This window comes from Trachypithecus francoisi, unplaced genomic scaffold (genome assembly GCF_009764315.1).
Source record: "Trachypithecus francoisi isolate TF-2019V2 unplaced genomic scaffold, Tfra_2.0 Lachesis_group6, whole genome shotgun sequence".
NCBI classification, from domain to species: Eukaryota; Metazoa; Chordata; class Mammalia; order Primates; family Cercopithecidae; genus Trachypithecus; species Trachypithecus francoisi.
In genome coordinates, this window is record NW_022681471.1 from 74,102,728 (window position 1) to 74,122,374 (window position 19,647).

Sequence of the window (19,647 nt, forward strand, 5' to 3'; positions counted from 1 at the left end):
ACCGTGACTCCAGGAAGCCTGTTGTAAACGGAGCCAGAACAGGAACTTCAGGGAGCATTGTCGGCCCTCCACCGTCTTGGCCTTGGACCCCAGGTGTTGGCCCCCAACTCTGCCCTACCCGGCCCTCCTGCTGCTGCTGCTGAGCCCACGTAGCCAAGCCCCTACCGCCCATAGCCATGGGGGCCATAGTTAGGTGTGTGAACGGTGGATCTATTCCCTAACGGCCACCTCTGGCCTCCCAAGAAGGGAGAGGGATAGCAGGTAATGGTTTCTGAGCTCTCCGAGCCCAACAAAGCCCTTTGCAACGAATCTGGACAGTTCTGGCTGAATCTAGGGGAGAGCCTAGGGCATTTTGGCTGAAGTCTGGCTTGCACACAGCTATCCTTACAAGCAGGGCCCCAGCTAGGGAGGGGTCATTTTATGCCTTTAGGAAGCTGAATGAAAGGAACCCCATTAATCTGTTCCAACTGGCCTCAGCTAATGTCTTTGTTCATGAAGGGGATGTGATGCCTTGGGCGAAGAGGGACGCTATTTCATGCCTCTCGGGCCTTTGATAACAACAATGCTCACCAACACTCAGCATGTACCCTGTGCCAGAAGCATTTGACATGTAGTCACTTATTTAATCCCAACCATCTGTGTGCTGAAGAAACCAAGGCACAGAGAAGTGAAGTGACTTGCTGAGGGTCACATAGCTAGTAGGTAAAGCTGGGCTTAGAACCCAGGTGGTATGGTTCCAGGGTCGTCTTCACTGGCTCTGCCATCTAATCTATGAGAACAATAATAATGACTATTAGTGCCAGCTCCTGTGTCAGCCATTTTACACACATACTCGGCATGTGGCCGTTCACAATGATTCTGTCAGGTAGACTTCATTGTCTCCATCCTACAAATGAGGCAGTAAAAACTTGGAGGGTTTATGTGACTTTCTCAAGGCCCCGCAGTTGGTAAGAGGCAGAGATGGCATTTCAAAACCCACCTCTGCCTAATTCTTGACAGGCAGACTTTCCTTGAACACCTTTGCCACTGTTTCAAACAAGCTTTCCATGAGTTAAGGTGCAGTGTTGTATCTGTTGGGTGCTTAGGACACACCAGGCATTTGTTTCATTGTACCACGTGAGGGTGGGGGTGTTATTCCATTTGCAGATGGGAACCCTGAGTCTGAAAGACCTTCTCTCTCACCTCTTCTCTCTCTAGGCTGGGTCACACCCAGCATTCACATCCCCTTTTCTTTGGGGGAATGACTTTCCCAGCCACAGTCTCAGAATCCTCAGGCTTCCTGCTGGAAGGAAGGGGCTTGCTGCAGACTTTATGCATTGACTAAATGTTGGAGTCCCAGCTCTGCCACTTTTGGATGACTTGCGGCAGTTCACTGCCCTGTCTGGGGCATGACTGCCACATCCCAGGTGCATGAGGCTGATCAAATGACGAGATGAGATGCAAAAGCATTTTGTAAACTCTGGAGAACCATATAAAGGTGAGCAGGGGCTCTGAGATTAAGGTTTCCATCTCTAGCATTCTGGCATGACCTCATTGCACACGTGTCCAACACATGCGTTGGCATCAACATTGAAACACACATATAAGCACCAGTAGGCTTCAGACAGATGGGTGGGAAGGGAGGGGATTTTCTTGCTCCTGAGTTGTCTCTCCTCTAGGCAGAGCATCCACTAGTTCTTTACTCCTTCCTTCTAGGACAAGATTTCAAGACTCCCCTCCCCCAAGGAGTTAGATAAAGTAGAAAGATCATGGAGTTCGGAATCCTGCAGACCTGGGTTTAAACCCACGTTTTGCTAATTTCTAGCTGTGCAATCTTGGAAAATTGCCTTTACCTCTCTGAGCCTCAGTTTCTTCATCTGCAAGATGGACATGATAATATTACAGTACTGGTCTGATCTCAGGCTAGTCTGAGGCCCATATGAGAAGACATGGGCTAGGTGCTAGAGATGCAAAGATGGGTAGACTTCAGTCCTTGATATCAAATAGCAAGGGAGAAAGGTCAAACAGCAGGCAGATGGTCTCAAGTGTTGTGATAGAAGTTAGCCAGGGCTCTAGAGTCCCAGAAGGAACCAGAAGAGGAGCACATAGTCTCAGAGGAGGGTGTGGCTTCACAGATACAGTATTGTCTGCACTGGTTCTTGAAGGGGAATAATAAATAGTTGCTAACACTATACAGTGCTTAATGTGTATCAAGCACTGTTATAAGTGCTTTACATGCATGATCTAATTTATTCCCTTGTAAGACAAATACACCTTAAGAGGTAAAAACAGTCTTCACCCCCATTTTACAGATAGGGCAACTGAGGCCCAGAGAGGATAAGTGACTTTCCTGGTTAGGCAGTCAGGTCCCTGAGCCCACACTCTCAACCACTCCACCAAGCTGCTTGTGTGAGTAGAAACTTGCCAGCAGAAGAGTAAGGTGAGATTATAGAGCAGAGCATGAAAGCACAATCCGTTTCAGGGCTGGGAGGTGGGATAGGTGAGCAGGGGCCGATCTGAAGGACCTGTGCACCAGGCTCAGGAACTTAGACTGTCCTCTGGGGGCAGTGGGGAGTCACTGGCAGATTTGAATTGGAGAATTACATGCTCAGATGTGTCTGCAGAAAAGGTCTGAGTGGCTGTAGTGTGGAGGCTGGTCCAAGGAGGACGCACTCTGGTGGCAGAGAAATGATAAAGGCCTGGATTCCGGCTGTGTTTGTAGGGATGGAATGCTTGGGATGGATTCCAGAGCTATTAAGGAGGTAAAATTGGCAGGTCACAGTAACTAATTAGATGTGAGGAGCAAGGGAGAGGGAGGAGAAAAGGTTTCTAGCCAGGAACTTGGGTGGATGGTGGGGTTACCCCTGGAGAAATAAAGCTGAAATGAAGTGTGGTGTGGGTCTGGAGAAATGATGTGTGGTCTGGAAGTATACATTCTGTTTGGGGTAAGGTAGGTTTGAAGTGTCTTTGAAGATGACCACTGGGTAACTGTCTGTACTGGCTGATGCCTGGGGGAGTAGCCCAGGCTGAGGTTACATGGAATTCACTTGCTGAGAGGAGGTGGTGGAAGCCGCTGGAGGGGCTGAGAGAAGCCAGGGAGAGCATCTGTAGGGGAGGTGACCAACATTTAAGGGGCATACTGGAGAAGAGGGCCTGGGAAAGAGACTGAGAAAGAATTGTCAAGCCAGAGGAGAACTAGGAAAGCCATGTCTGAGTAGAGAGTAGAGGATTAGGGAGTCGCAGTTGTCACATAGCAGGAAGTCGTCACAAATATCAAATGTGGCTGAGAGGTTTCACTAGCTAAGGATGAAAAAGTGTCCTCTGACTTCTTGTAATTAGGTTTTTGAGGTCCTGGGTGAGAGCTGAAGTAGGGGTGGGAAACTGTCAGCAGTGGTCTTAGGTGTGGAGGACAGGTAGGGAAGTGGGGACAGCCCAGTGAGGACCCTGGAAAAGGAGATATGGAACATTAACTAGGGAGACACAGGATCAATGGGGGAGCCAAGAGCAGCTGATGGGAAAGTTAGTCCCTTCCTTCCTGGCCATTTTGCTCCTGCCTCTCCCCGCCATACCCCCAGACTTGGGTCTCTGCCCTGGGCGTGCTGGGGTTTGTCAGTGCCTTTCAAAGTGCCGGCCCCTCCACCTCTCTTCAGGCTCCCTCAAGTCTCACAGCAGAAACCTCCCTTTGCTTGGCTCTGGAATGAGCCCCTGGGAGAGCTGATGAGACAGCAATTAGACCAGTTGCAACGGCCATGCGTTCACATCTCTGTGCCAGGGCAGGCCTGCTGGCACCCTGCCAAACTCTTCTGAGCCAGCCCCATAGCCTGGTCTCCCTCCTATGTGACCCCCATGGCCACCATCTACTGAGGGACCTCCAAAGGCATAGAGGCTGGGGAATGGCCTCATTAACATCTCTGGCCTCTGTCAGATATGGCTATCTATGCATTTAGAATCCAGGCACAACCCTACAAGCGCTGGGGCTGGGCCAGTGCCCACCAGTTTTAGGGCAGTTGAGTGAAACAGAAAGGACAGGGGCAGACTTCCCTTCCACGTCCCTGCCCTTCGTGTCTGTGAGACTCTAAGATGTTGCCCCTTTATCAGGCTCCCGTGTCTCCCCTCTCCACAAAGCCTCTAGAGGATTCCAGCCTTCTAGAAAGAAATCTGCCTTTGTGTGATGGATTTGTTCTTTTGGGCCAGCAGCATCTGCCTGTTGTGCCCTGTGGCTGTTGGGACCTATTTTTCCAGAAGCTTTTTAGCCTCAGTAGGAAGGCTTCATAGCCCTGGGAGTCATCCATCTCACATCACTACCCCCAACCTTAGTACACTTGTCTTTCCTGTTTCCAGCTTGCAATCAATGGATGGCAGCACCCTGGCTTTGCCCTCACCATCTCAAAATTGATATATCCTAGAGCTATCATAAATGTTCATTTATCCTAACAGTTTTTGATTGAATGAAGGCCACAAGTACCTCAGTAGACTCTGCATTGAAAAGACCATCTGCCCCTCTCCCCAGCCCCCTACACCTCACCCTTTCCACAAACATCTCAGTGGTTTGTACTGCGTTGGGCCCCAGAGAAACAGAAATGCATCAGAGATCACTCCCACCGTCTCTGAGCTCACCATCTGGTGGGAGGCACAGCCATGTCCACAAAGCATTCAAATGTCTTATTTGAGTGTCCTGCTGGGATATTGTTCAGAGTGCAGGGAGGGAGGGCAAAAGAGGCAGCCACTGCATTGTACTGAGGGGTGCTGGGAGACTTGAAAGGTAAACAGGTGTTTGGAAGGTGGACAAGGAGGCAGAGGATGCAGTTTGGGAAGAGACTTAGAGGCATACAATGGCCTGGTAATTTTGAGGGCTGTGGGTTGGGCTCTGGGGGCACTTCTTATGGTACAGATGGAGATACTGAGGTATGGAAAGGATGTACCTGTGAGGTGATGGTGCAAAAGGAGGGGAAAGCTGCGTGAGTCACAGCTTGAGGACTGGAGTCACTGTGTTGGTTGGCTTGGCCTGGTGGAGATCAAATGTGTGATGGGCTGGGGCCAGGCTATGGCTGTAGAGTAAACTGGTATTGGAGACTTGAAGTCCTGTCTTCTCATCTCTAAAATGGGGATAATAACACATACTTTATAGGCTTGGTGTGTGGGAGAAATGACATAATGCCTATAAAAGGGCCTTGGACATGTAAAGCTCTCTGTCTATGGGAAAGGTTATTGTTATTCGGCCCGCCCTTTCTGGCCCCCAGGTTAAGAGCTACAACCCTCAGGAAGCCTTCCTTGGTTATTCCCAGCTGGAAGTCCGAGCCTCTCTTCAGGTCATTTCTCCTTGCACAGCATCTGTGAGTGCCTTGAAGGCAAAGCCCATGTCTGATTTCTCTCCACAGAGCCCTGGGGGAGGTTCCTAGAAGATCAAGCTGCATATGCACTGGTGTTCCTGCCATGCGCATACACATGGCTAAATGTATGAGCAAGGACAAGAGTCCAGGTACCCACATTTGGAGATTGCTCTGTGGGTAGGTATTGTTCTCAGGCATGTCCCACAAAGGACCCCCATCTACTCTTTTCCTGTGCACAGCCAGTGTACACACATGCCCACAGGAATAGCCCCCTTACACTTTCCCCGCATTCATTTGTTGACCTCAATACCACTCACTCCAGTTTACAGGTGAAGTGAGACTGAGAGAAGTGTTGTACAGCTGGAAAACCTCACATGGAAGCCACAGTGGGCACATGCTTTCCCAGGGCATGCCCTCAGCTACATTTGTGCGAGTCCCCTAAGCTTGCTGATTTCTGCTCCCCATTGGAAGCCAGAAGGCATCAGTTTAACCTGGAAGGGCCCACAGAACTAGTCACTGGTGGGAGGGCAGTGCTGCTGGCAGGGGTGGTGGTGGGGTAGAAGGGTGGAGGGTGGGAGGTGGGGTGGGGGGTGTTGGAGTTGAAGAGGGAGGAGAAAACTGATCAAAACCATGTCACAAAGGAGGGGGGAAGGGTGGGGGGAGAGAGAGAGGGAGGGAGGGGGGAGAGAGAGAGAGAGAGAGAGAGAGAGAGAGAGGGAGAGAGGAGAGAGGAGAGAGAGGTTTCCATTCACAAAGAAATCATTATGGTTAATTTAATTCATTGTAGCGTTTAATACAGAAAAGCTTTTCTACAGAGACTGGGCATCAGGCCAACATTTATATATAAATGGGTTTTATTTTAAAAGCGAATGCAGTGAGGGGAATAGGCTCGAGTTAGCCCTCTCACTCCCTCTTCTTTCCTCCCCTCTTTATCTACCTTTCTGAGTCTGTATAGACCAGGGATTGGGTCTCCCACAAAGCAGGAACCCCCTACTCCCCACTCCTATGGCCCAGAATTTCTCCCCCTAAGACCTTGTTTCCTCCGCGTTCTCAAGACCATAGGGAGACCCTGGGCTGGGCCCAGCTCAGAGCTTTGCTGGGACATTAAAATCTTTGAATGTTCTCCTTAAGATAGCACTTAGAGACTACTCTACCTTCCTTGTCCCTATCCAGAGCAGGCTCTACCTACTGCACAGATGAGGACACTGAGGCTCAGAAAGGGGGCATGACCTGACTGTGGGCATACAACTTAGTAACAATGGCAGAACTTGAACATGGGTTTTCTGTTTCTCAGTCCAGTGTTCTGGAAGGTGCAGTCCCCCTGTGCCAGCTCCTTGGGGGCCTGGCACTCTTGTCTCTGCACCTGAGTCAGGCCCAGATCTATCCTTCCAGGCTCTGAAATGATCTCACCCACCCCCATCACTCCTGGTCCTCCAGCAAGCTAATCAACTAATTCACACTGTGGTGTCAATGGCAAATAATAACTTGCTGTAAAGTGCTAATGGTGCAATTTCAGGCTCTCTGGGCTTGTTGGAGACTGAAAAAGAGCTTGAGGATGAGGGAAGTTTTAAGAGTCCATCATATTATATTACACACCATTTATCTAATACTCTGTGTTGCCACAGACTTAGTAATGCCTGTTGGTCTGGGATCACAGCTTACCGCCATAGGTTGAGTCGCACCGCTCTTAAAGGAGTATGTCCAAGGAGGCACCCAGATTTGCCTGCCCAAACTTTGCTCCCAGCCTCTCGTTCCTGCAGCAGGGACCAAAACACACATTGCCAGTCCCTTTCCTTCTGCTTAGAATGGCCAGGCCCTGTGGGAGAAGAAGCAAGCATGTAAGAGTAGGGGCGGGGGCACCACTCCAGGGGTCTCTGGAGAGTTGCCTCCTTTCCCTCTGAGCCACCAGGTGCCAGGTTCAGCTTTCAGGGCTGGGATCCGTTTTTCCTCATATGGCAGAACTGCCCACACATACTCCCATTCTAGGGATGAGGTAACTGAGCCCTGGAAAACTGAAGTGACATGCACCCAAGACTTGGCACTCAAGTCTTGTGATCCTTGGGTGTCATGGCTGCCCAAAGTCCCCTCTGGACAAAGAGGGACAGCTCAGGTTGGGGACAGAACCGAGTGTGGTGGCAGTGTCAGAGGATAGGGCTTCTGAGTCCAACAGGAGCACATAACCCCTTCCAGGGGCCTCAGAGCTACCCACCAGGCTCCTCATCTCCTATGGGGAAAGAGCTGGGGAGCCTGGCAGGCTAACCACCAGGACCAAGCACAGAATCAAGAGGGAGGAGAGGCCTGGGCCCAGGCTCCAGATCTTGCCCTCAGGCCACTGGAGCACAACTGGAGGGGGCTTGAGGGTGGGTTCCAGGCCCTCGATGAGGCCATGAGGCCGGGAGTCCCCAGCACGCCTCCTGCACGTCCCCAGGTCTCCCAGTGGCCAGGCTGGTATTTGGGGTATTTGGGGTTCAAGCCCAGAGGACTCCTACATCTGGATCCCGTTAGCTCGCTGCGTTCCTTCTCGGCCGGGAAGAATGCGTGCAGCGCCTGAGGAGCTGCGGGACTGCGGACTTGCCGCCTGGATCAGGCTATCAAAGCAAAGTGGCGGGCAGCCTGCCCCTGGGGAGGGGCTTCGCGGGCTCTTCTTCTTCACACCGCTGCCGTCGCACCACCGTCGCCGCCGCCACCACCGCCGCCCCCGCCATGGCCAGTACTGGCGTGGAGCGGAGGCCTTTCAGCAGGCGCTCGCTGCTGCATAGGAGCGAGGTAAGCGGTCAGGGCGCAGCCTGGGCAGGCCCGCTGCTTCTGATTAGCTGCTCACCCGCTGCTCCTGTCTCACCGACCTGCTCCCGCAGCCAGAGCGAACGGGAGCCGCCCAGAGGTTCCCCCAAATCCAAGGGGCCCCAGGCTCCTAGCCAGGACAGGCACAAGCTGACCTCTGCATACCTCCACCAGCTTCAAAAAGCAGGCACTCACTTGTTTTTTCCTCCCCAAATCCTCATTTGCTTTCCCTTAGAGCCTCCTCTCTGAAGAACACCACAATCAGCCTTAGTTAGAGGCAGTTATTTAAAAATCATACAGAGGCATGTGCAGCCTTTAATAGTGCACATGCACCTTAAGGTTGGGTATGTCCAGATAAATCCATCATAAGTTGAAAATATCATAAGTCGAACATTCATTTAATACACTTCACCTACTGAACATCCTAGCTTAGCCTAGCCTACCTCAGACGTGCTCAGAACACTTACATTAGCCTACAGTTAGGCAAAGTCATCTAACACAAAGTGTATTTTATAATGAAGTGTTGAATATCTCATGTATTTTATTGAATACTGTATCGAAAGTAAAACAATGGTTGTATGGGTACTTGAATTACAGTTTCTACTGAATGCCTATTGCTTTTGCAGCTTTGGAAAGTCAAAACATTCTAAGTCGAACCATATAAGTTAGGGACTGTCCGTGTAGCGTAGTGTTTAAAGGGAAATGTTTGGAGCCAAGTCTCCTGGGCTTAACTCCTGTCTCCTGGGCTTAACTCCTGGTTTACTACTTAGTAGCTCTGTGACTTCGGGTGAGTTACACAGTCTCTTTGTGCTTTAGGTCTCCCCCAATCCCTTTGTATAATTGTGATAACCATAAGTCCCTAGGTCACAGGGTTGCTGTGAGACTTAAATGAGTTAATACTAGAAAGTGCTTAGAACAGTGCCTGGCAGTTAGTGAGCACTCAATAAATTATTTGTGTTACAAAGTTTGTTTATAACCATTGACTCATTTGAGCCTCCAGCAATTCTGTGACCTAGGGGTTGTAATAGGAAGCTAGGGAGGGGAGGGCCTTACCCAAGGTTACACAGCAAATAGCGGCAGGGTTGGAATTGCACCTGCAGGTCTCTCTGTCCGATTCACTGACACCCACGTACCTCCTGGCATTGCTCATGGCAGCTCAGTCAAGCAACAGCGGGAAGGAAGTTTTTTCTCCAGGCTGCAGTCCTTAATTTTACCATATAGCTGATGGGCCAAGAGGAACAGGTCAAGGATTTCTAAGTGTGAGTTCAGAGAACTGCTAATCCCCCTGAACCATGGCTGCAGAGTATAAGCCTCAAAGCCAGTGGCCTAGACCTGCCTGAGGCCCTGAACAGACCCATCCAGGGTCCCCCAAGACTCATCTCTCTAAGAGGGCAACTCACCTAGTGTGAGTGAGAAGCCAGGAGCCCATGAAGTAGTCTAAGTGCCTGGAAAGGGTTTGAGTCCTGATAGTAGTGCTCTGCCAGTGGAGTGGGGAGGGAGGGTAGGAGAGCCAGCCACCAACGTGGCTGATTGGGTAGTCAGCTCAGAGGAGGGATAGGATAGCAGAAGAACCCTCCAGGTCACCCTCCAGCCAGAAGAATCCTCTCTTTCTCCCTTGGATAGCCTGGGTTACCTTCTGTAGCCATCTGCACTCCCCCTGCTTTCCACGCAGCCTTATGCCTGCCTCAGTGCTGTTGGAGTGGGTAGAAGGCAGCAGAGAAATAGGAACTCCTTGCTCTGTCCCCTCTGGGACTGAAGCTCTTTCCCAGGCCCTGTCCATAGCCAACGGATCCAGGCCAGCCTTGCAGAGAGCTGGCAGGAAAGCCTCCAGGGAATGTGACCACAGCTCGCCCTGCCTCTGCCCACCAGGCCGCCTGGCACCAAAGGCCTCAAGCACCCTTTCTAAACCAAGCTCAGAGATTTGCTTAGATTAGATAGATTGAGCTCTAGAGGTGGGAATGAGGAAAGGAGGGAGAGGGAGAAGAGAGCCCAAGAGAGTGCCGCTAACACAGAGTTCTGAAGGCCCTGCTGCGATCCTGAGGAGCTGGTCAAACAGCAGTGCAGTGGCTTTCCCACATTGTGGGTGGGGAGCAGGGGGAGAGAACAGCCAGAATCCTGGTTCAAGTCCCAATTCAGCCTGTTGGTAGGTGATGACATCGGGCAAGTCATTTCCTGCCTCTGATCCGCCAGGTTCCCATCTGTATTTGGAGATGATACTGCCCATTTCTCAGGGCTGAAGTGAGGATGAAGGTCATGATACGTGGAAAGAGCCTGGTGCAAGGCCAGCCTCAAGGAGGTGCTCAACACGTCTTCCCCACATGCCTGGATGGCCATTACCCATGCCCTCAGCACAGAAGGCTTTGTTGGTCTAGGGTAGCTCTGTCTGATACCTATGTCCTAGCATCCGTTGTCCTGGCCACTTGCCATTTGGAAGCTGCCCATTTCCCGTCCACCTGCCCCCTGATTTCTTTTCTTTTTTCTTTTATTTATGTTTTTGAGACAGGGTCTGGCTCTGTTGTCCAGGCTGGAGTGCAGTGGCAGTGATAGTGATGTGATCTCAGCTCACTGCAACCTCCACCTCCGGTACTCAAGCAATCCTCCCACCTCAACCTCCTGAGTAGCTGGGACTACAGGCATGCGCCACCTTGCTCAGATAATTTTAAAATGTTTTTGTAGAGATGGAGTTTCGCCATGTTGTCCAGGCTTGTCTCGAACTCCTGGGCTCAAGCAATCTGCCCGCCCCGGCCTCCCCAAGTGCTGTGATTTCAGGCGTGAACCACCCTGGCTGGCAACCTGATTTTTTTGAAGGAATTACCTCTTCCTATTTTATGGTCTTACTGGGGTGTAACCTAAGAGAACTGCTTCAACTTAAGGTGGTTGAGGGGGTTGGCCATGAGAGCAAGGTACACAATGGAGTGGTGGATATTGGCCATGAGGGCTGTGTGGCAGTGACAGCATCCTGACCAGGCAGTGCTGGTTACAAGACAGGCACTGTGCATCACGTTTCCTGAACCTTGACTTCCACTGGCTCTCAAGTCTGGCTCTTTGGTTCCCATGAGTTCTGTCAGTACCCCTTCCGTGAGTCTCGGTACCAATTCCTTTGTAGCTCAAGTTGACTGGAGTTTGGTTTCTGTATGTGCCATCAGAACCCTACTTCTTTTACCACCCGCAGCAGACTGTGGGGGCAGATACTCTTTCCTCTGGCTCCCCATCTCCCCTCTCAGGGTTTAGCATGGGCCACAGAGCACACACCCTTTTGCTGACCCCTGGTCCCAGACCTAGAGAAAGGGAGACCCTGGTTTGACTGGTGTGGGAAGAAGCCATCTGGTGTGGAGGCAGGAGTCACAACGGGATGACTTCTGGCGGTGCTGGTCAGCCTCAGCTGAGACTTAGCCACCCTCGACAAACATATGTTCAGTCCTAGCAAGGACCTGGCCTAGAGTGGGCATTCAGTTACTTCTTATTAGTTCCTGTCTTGTAGTTGTGCCACTGTGGGACAAAGATCAGTGAAGAAGTGTCAGGCCCCACCTGCAGGCCAGGCCAGGGCTAGTGGAGCTGTCCAGGAGGGGCGAGGGAAAGCCGGCACTTTGTTCTGTATATCTGCACACATACATGAATAAGTACAGATAGACATGTAGAATTGGTTTCCTTTTTTTCTTTTCTTTTCTTTCTTTTTTTTTTTTTTTGAGAAGGAGTCTTGCTGTCACCCAGGCTGGAGTGCAATGGCACAATCTCGGCTCACTGCAACCTCCGCCTTCCAGGTCCAAGCAATTCTCCTGCCTCAGCCTCCTGAGTAGCTCGGATTACAGGCACCTGCCACCACACCTGGCTAATTTTTGTATTTTTAGTAGAGACGGGGTTTCACCATGTTGGCCAGGCTGGTTTCGACCTCCTGACCTCAGGTGATCCGCCCGCCTTGGTCTTCCAAAATGCTGGGATTGCAGGCGTGAGCCACTGCGCCCAGCCTGGTTTCACTTTTCACAAGTGGGATCCGACTTCACGTGCACCCAATGTTTTACAGCTTTTTAAACTTAATGGTAGCCAGGCGTGGTGGTGCGTGCCTATAGTCCCAGTTACTCAGGAGGCTGAGGCGGGAGGATCACTGGAACCTGGGGGTTCGAATCCAGTCTGAACAACATAATGAAATTCTGTCTCAAAATAAAATAAAATAAAAATAACCTTAACGTATGTGTGGGGCATCTTTCATTCTGCATGTATTGATCTGTCTTATTCTTTTGACCAGGTGCATTGTATTCCATAGTATGGAGTAGCTTTTAAAACCAGCCCCCTAATGATGGCCATTTAGGTTGTGTACAATTTCCCGTGCATGAGTATGGGATGGTTCGTAGAAGAGGAATGCTGGGTTAAATGGCTGCATTTTATCTAACAACTCGGTTGCTCCAACTAGACTGTAAGTTCCAGGAGTCCAGGGTCAGGGTATTGCCATTTCTACATTTGCAGCACCAGGAAAGAGGGAAGGAAGCAAGAAAGAGAATAAAAAAGCAGTTATGGAAACTTTCTGGCTTGTAGGTGGGAACAAGTTTACTTTTCACCTGGTTTTCCTAGGGAAAAACATCTCAGATCCCAATTCTGGCCTTCTGAGGACCCAAGGCACTGAATCAGGAGCCATCTTTCTGCCCCTCTGGATCACACCCACACATAGGCACACGGCAGAGGAGTGTGCCGTGCTAACCTGGTGTAGTTGAACTAAGGCCAGAGCCAAATCGAGCCGGGACAGGCAGGATGTTTGGGCAGCACCTCCAGCTTCCCCTCCACGTGGCCCTGGGACCTGCATTACCTCCAGCTTTGGGTCATTCCCCTCCTCCTCATTTGCCCACTGGAGACCAGGGTCTCAGCTCCCCCTCCATTAGGGCTGCATACCTTCAGAAAGCTCGCCCAGGCATGATAGGCCACGGAGTCCCGAGAGTTTGCGGAGTACAGAGCACCTGGCAGGGGGTGGGTAGAGTGGAGGCCAGAAGCTGGGAATTTTTCCTTAATAACAACCTGGCGCCCCAACTCATTGGCAGTTCTGCCTGCCTGCAAGCCGGCCTGCACTGCCTGCCTCCTGCAGGAGCCTTCATCTTCAAAGCTTTTTGGGAAACAGTTAATTAACCCCCACAGCCCTACTGCCTGCCCAGGAGCCTGCCAGTCCCTCATCTCTGTGGGGTGAGGAAAAGGTGGGGGGCAGTGAAACTGAAGTGTGAAGAAAGGATGTGGAGCTGGAACCCAAGTGACCCCTGGCCCCCAGACAAAGAAGCAGCTTTCCTTTTCAATCCCCCTCCCCGCCCCTCAAAGAGTTGGTGGGATTCCCTCATAGAGGCCAAGGGACTAGGGTCTAAGAAGCTTATCTTCGAGCACAATTTTTGGAGGGGATGTGTCATATCATCTCTTTGTGCCCCAGTTTCCCCATCTTTAAAACGGATATTAATAGCACCTATTTGTCAGAACTGTGGGACCAATCTAATGGGAAGGGGAGGGGCAAATGCTCTGGGAACTGTGTGTACAAATACAGATGGGAAGAAATCAGGAATATCAGGGATGGAAGGGGGTGCCGAGTGGAAGAGAGGGGCCTGAAGTGGGGCAGTGGGTGGGTAGTCGACCTCCTTGAGCTCTGTAAGCAGGGGCTGCCACCCAGCACTGGGAAGAGGGAGAGAGGAGCTGGCAGAGGGGAGACGGGAGCCATTCTCCCTGCCGCCTGCTTCTCTTGCCTCGTCTTCACCCACTCTTTTTCTTCCCCAAGATTCTCATGAACATGTGCACACACACATACACATTTGTCCTATACATGCAAACACATATGCACGTGCACAAAGGCACCAAATGAGCTGGAGCAGACTGTGGGGGGTCTTGTGGCTTCCTAGATGGCTGTGCCACACAAAGACACTCTTGCCCAGGTGTCCAGGGTCTTAATGAACACAGGGAAGGACAAACGGGAATTGGGTGGTGAGTTGAATGCCAAATGAAATTATCTCCTTCACTAACCCTACTTTTCCTACTTTTTTTTTTTTTTTCTGACCATTCCCAATAATTTGTGTGTCTCTTTTAGGGACAAGTACCACAATTCTTCTTCTGTTCTGGTTGTTCTGCACATACGAGACTGGAAGCTTCCTGAAGGCAGCAAAAGGGTCCTGTTTCTCTGTGTCCGCAACCTATAGTACACTGAGAATTAGCATGTCTTCTCTGTGCTTGGCATCCTGCCGTGGGGCTGGGGGTTTAATCTTCACACCAAAGTGTGAAGTCAATGTCATCTTCCACATTTTACAGATAAGGAAACTGAGGCTTAGAGTGGGAAATGACTTGTGCAAGGGCATGCAGGTGAAGCAGAGCCAGGATTCCAACCCAAAGCCAGTGTTCCTCTTCCCCCTCTTACAGCACACTGCCTTTTCTCTGGGAGTCTCCAGGGGGTTCCCTAGGCTGGGGGTGGAAGCTGGGTAAAGTCAGTGTCTCTTCTGGGGTTTCAGCAGAAGCTGGCAGCAGCCTGACTTGGAGGACTGCTTGGCCTTTAGACACCTACATCCACTCTGCCCCGTCTGTGCAAGGAGCTTAGAGGCAGCAGCCATTTTCCCTGCATACCAGGAGAGGCAGGCGATGGCAGGGGAGGAGGGAGGCCCAGAGACGGGAAGTTCTGGCCATTGGCAGCAGAGCCCGGAACGGGATCAAAGCTGAGCCAGGCCCCATGGGGGTGCATCGGGTGAGCCGGGCTGGGGCCTGTTGGTGTGCTAACCACCAGTCTCTCCAGCCTCCTTCTCTGGCATGGGCCCTGGGGTCAGGAAGGAGGGCCCAGAGCACCACTGAGAGACAGCCCTCCTGAAGCCAAGCCAGGGTCTGGGCCACTGTACCTGGGCCCTGTGGATGGAGGAGGGGGCAGTCTGGTGCCTGGTAGGAGGGGCAGCCAGGTGAGCACCCCTCAGCCTCAAGGAGGAGAGAGCTGGAAGGCCAGAGGGGGAGGCTTGTTTCTCTGGAAGGGAAACCTTCAAACACTAATTGGTAGTTGCAAGTAATTAAAGTAATTTACTCAGATTATAAAGAAATTTCTTAAGAGTGATTAAGCAACTCCGGCTGTGTATGGTTGTTGGTAATCACTTCCCCAGGGGGATTAGTGCACTTGGCAGGGTGTGAGAGGGATGCTTGCACCGGATGGGTCCTGCTTCCTTGGCATGTGGGGGAGGGTCATGGAGGCTGCAGGGAATGTTGGGGGACTACTGAGACTCCCCAGTGGAGACTGAGATCAGGTCTGAGAATACACCGAGGTCTGCACGTACCAGGCTCCCTCAGAGGCTCAGGTGTACACAGACAGATGCACGTGCAGACATACTCAAGTGTGTGCTCTACGTATATATGCCATTACAGATACCTCTAGACCCAGGCACATGTCGTGGAGACGCTCTCCCAGATGTACAAAGACCCTGATGATCACACTCCTGCAGACACAGTGACTCGTATAAATTACACACATGATATTATACACACCTGGCACCCACACAAATCTGAGTCAACAGTCAACAGACACAGATACTGGTATAGGCACCTGCGTCCACACCCAGCCACACCCGCACACTGGAAAGATTATCTCACGTGCTTGCAATCCTGCACACACACAGTTGTAGTTACAGATTTACCTAGAGAAACACACATCCATAGACACAGTGGCACGTGTGGATAGATACATGTATACAATGGCACACACATCCAGACATCTGTTTCCACCCAGGCAAACAGAGCCCCAAGTGCTTAGAGTCAGACACATGTACAGACCTAGGGTCTCCTGCACAATTGCCAATCGACTCAGACACCCAGTCATCCTGCATGCATGCATATGTGCATATACACAGAACCATACCTAGACAAGACTTGAACACAGTGCCTGTCACCGACACCTGTCTGTTCCACAGTGTGCTGAGAGCTGCCTCCTAAGTCCTCTGAGTCCTTAGAAGTGGCTGAGTCAGAGCCTGTGTGTTCCCAGGAGCACTGAGCTGTGGATCCCCCACCTGGCCACTCCTATCGGGGTCAAGCTAAGTGAATTGGAGGTGGGTTGGAGGTGGAAGGGGAAGGGAGCATGGGCCGGGCTGGGGCCTGGCTGAGACGAGCTCTGAGGAGCCCTCTGAGGCAGGAGGATGGAGGTCATAGGACACAGGCTCCAATGCCAGAACAGCACTTTCAAGCTAGGTGACCTTGAAATGTCTCTTCAAATTTCTGACACTTAGTTTCCTCACCTGCAAAATAAGGATAATCATGCTGCCTTCTTCCTAGGTAGGATTGCTACGAGGATGGAATAAAATGACCAATGTGGGAGTATTTTACACATAGTAGACCAGCAGCGGATGGGAATTTCCTTCCTTTGCCCCTTGGAGGATGGCCTAAGCCGCCCTTAGCTAGGGGAAAAGCTCTTCTGACCTCCCCTGTGTAAAGCAGGCCAAAGTTGGTTCTGATGCACCCTCTAAGGCTCATTCTCAGAGGCCCAGGCCACAAGCCGTCAGGGTCAGAAACCAAAAGCATGGCTGAAGCCCTTTGAGCCATCAGGAACCATGGCCTCTGCTTCTGGCTCAGCCTCTTACTCGCTGTAGAACCTTGAGGACTCCCCTTCTCTGGGGCTCAGTTTCCTTCTTTGTTCCCCAAAAGGGTAGGAACGGGGAAGGGGGTGACCTAGATGATCCCTAAGCTCCCTCTCAGCAGGAGCATTCGAGGGTCCATGTAAATGACGCACTTGAGTCTGCTCGAGCTTGAATGGTGTTAATCACGATGCTTATTATTTTGCCCTAAGACAGTCTCTGCTACCCCCAGACTCTATTGATGGTGAGGAGTGATGGGGGTGGGAGCTGATCATGAGGGCACCTTGCTAGGGCACACAGGAGCCCCAAGCTCAGGCATAAAACAGAGAATGAAGTTAACAAGCGATGTCCACGGACCATGGAAGAAAAGGAGTCTGGGAAAGGCCTATGAGAACGGCTGCCCCAGCCCCATTTCCATTTCAATGAACGCCAAAAGCAACTGGAACTCTACTCTCTTGACCCTTTGAGGCTTCCCCTTGGTTGTTATTCCGGTGACACCCCCTACTCTTTACTTGTTTCTCTGTCCCGAGTAACCGTAAAGCTAAAACACAAAAGGGCTGTGGATTTGTTGCAGAGACAGGAGGGAGGAGAGATGCTGGGAACGATCTCCCTTTCCCCAGTGGGCAGGGGAGGGGCAGGTAGGGCAGCTGAGAAGCAGAAAGAGAGCTGAACCCATTGCTTGTGGCTTATGGAAGGAAGCAGAGGCCCCCTCGAGGAAGCAGTGGGCTCTGGAGTGTGCCAGCCACAGGCCCCATGGATTTCTAGCTCCCCCTGCTTCCCTGACATGGGTTCAGATCTCCTCACTATTTTGTCCTTCATTCTGCCATGTAGATTCTAACACTCGTGGAGCACTCAGGTGCATGGCACCATCTCTGGGCACAAGCACATATGTTTTCTTGTTTCAGCCTCTCAATAGCTCTGTGAGAGTGGGACTAGCCTCCTTGTATCTCAAGGGGCACTATCTTGGCACCGGCAGAGAACCCTGGATGCCCTGATGGAGCTTTGCCTTGAATGAGATCAAATCCATTTTCAGTAACTGCTGAGCCTAGAGCCCTTACACCTATTCTTTTTGGAGTCAGAAAGGGCTCTAGCATAGACACTGCCCTCAGCCAGCCCTGGTACCCTGGGACATCAAGGGTCAAGGGTGCTTGGGTCATGAGGAACCTCATCCATGATGGCCTGACCTGATGCAGCATCCTTGCTCCTGACAAGTGCCAGTAGGTCAGTACCACACTCTTCTCCACTTCCCTCTCCACCAGCAGCCGTGGCCCAACTTGTCACTGCTCTCCTTGGACACTAAGGCTTCTGGAACAGTGGAAAGAGCACTGACTTAGGAGCAAGACCTAGGCTCAAATCCTGGCCCTGTCATTGCTGTCTGGGTGTGACTTTGGGCAAATCACTTCACCTTTCTGAATAAGCCTCAGGTTGGTTCCTAATCAGTAAAATGAGCACAATAATCCCTTTGCTTCAAAGGCTGGCCTTGAGGGGTGAATGAGGTCGATAGATTCAGAAGCACCAGGGGCACGTCCTGATCTATAGTTGGTCTGCAGTGAGAAATGGGACCATTCCCCTCTGGCCATCCACAGTCGCTTAGTGGAGCTCCCAGTTCAGAGTCCCAAATTTCTATCCCAGGGCTTCACAAGGCCCTCTTACTTCCTGCTTCCTGTCCAGGTCTTGCTAAACTCTTGCCCAATGCCACTTATGCTGTGCCTTCTTGCTCCCTGAGCCTCTTGGGGTCATGATGTCCATGCCTTGATTCCAAAGCCCAGATTGAGTTGGAATGGAAGGTGACCTGATCTTAGAGCTTTCTAGAAAGAATGCTGCACACCCAAATCTAGGGCCTGCGGTCCCTGCGTCACTGAGCCCTCTAGGTCAGAAACTTCAGTCTCTCCAACTGGAGTTTTCATCTGCTCCTTCTTATCCTGCTGTCAGGGAGAGGGGGAACAGCTGGTTCCCATCCTCAGAATAATAAGCCCGCCGTGGAAATCGTTTTCCAAAATCATTAGGCCACAAAGATTCTATTCAGCGGCAATGTTTGCATTGGCTCCGCCCTCATTTCCCAGAGACTGGAAGACATTCACTCACAGAGACGGTGGCACAGAGATACACCCAAGAAATCTCGGTTCAGAGGTCTGTACAGGTTTTCCTAGAGGAAGACAGAGCCAGGAAGACAGTCTCTGAAGGGCCAGGAAGGCCCCGCAGCCCAGAGACCTAGAGCTTAGGAAGGATTTGGAATCTTCACCCTTTTTGGAAGGACCCTTAACAGCTGCCCAGCCACAGAAGCAAGAACTAGTTTGGCCTGAAACTTTCCAGGTGGCCACCCTTGTGAGAAGAGTGGACAGAATGGATGAAGGGGTACTTCCAGGTCTTGGGGGCCTTGCAGTCTAGTTGAAGAGACTGCACACACCCAGACACACACACAGATATGCACGCCAAGTCAAATAATACAAGGGACTTAACAACAATGCAGGAGATGTCTCCAGACAGCACATTCTCTGTGCCACATGGAGGGGCTTGTTAAAAGACTACAGAGCAAGGAGAAGCCACACAGTGTCCTCTTCTTGGTCAATCCTGCCACATCTGCCCAAGGCAGTGGGGAAGGGCCATTTTCCTCTCTCCTGGCCACAAAGAGATGATCATCACCCACTGGCATTTTGGGAGATCTCCTTATGGACCAGAGCCTAACCTGGAGGTTTCCCAGTGAAATGGGTCAAGTGGTAGCAAGATGAGCCTCTTGGCCACCTAGTCTCCCTCTCTGGGGTGTTCTGGTGTACCACATGGATAAGGTGTTAGGGAAGACCAGTCTCTTGGTGAGATTCAAAGGGAGAAAAAGGACCTACTGCTAGTTGTAGAATGCCCACCATGTACTGGGAATTGTGACAGGCCCAGTGTAGAAGTATGTCATACAATCCTTTGCAAAGTACGAATTTTTAGCCTATTTTCCAGATGAGAAAACTAGGTGTAGGGAAGCGCAAAGACTTTCACAAGAGCACAAACTTGGTAAGTGA

The 19,647-nt window shown here is 51.3% G+C and overlaps 1 long non-coding RNA gene across 1 annotated transcript; it reads right to left on the reverse strand.

Moving 5' to 3' along the window:
• Positions 1–691: 691 nt before the first annotated feature.
• On the reverse strand, positions 692–13,022 carry LOC117078249. The gene is made up of 3 exons (XR_004434957.1): positions 12,972–13,022; positions 6,972–7,125; positions 692–769 (listed from the first exon to the last, which is right to left on the reverse strand). It is a non-coding gene; the product is annotated as an uncharacterized LOC117078249 (long non-coding RNA).
• Between the last annotated feature and the right edge of the window lie 6,625 nt (positions 13,023–19,647).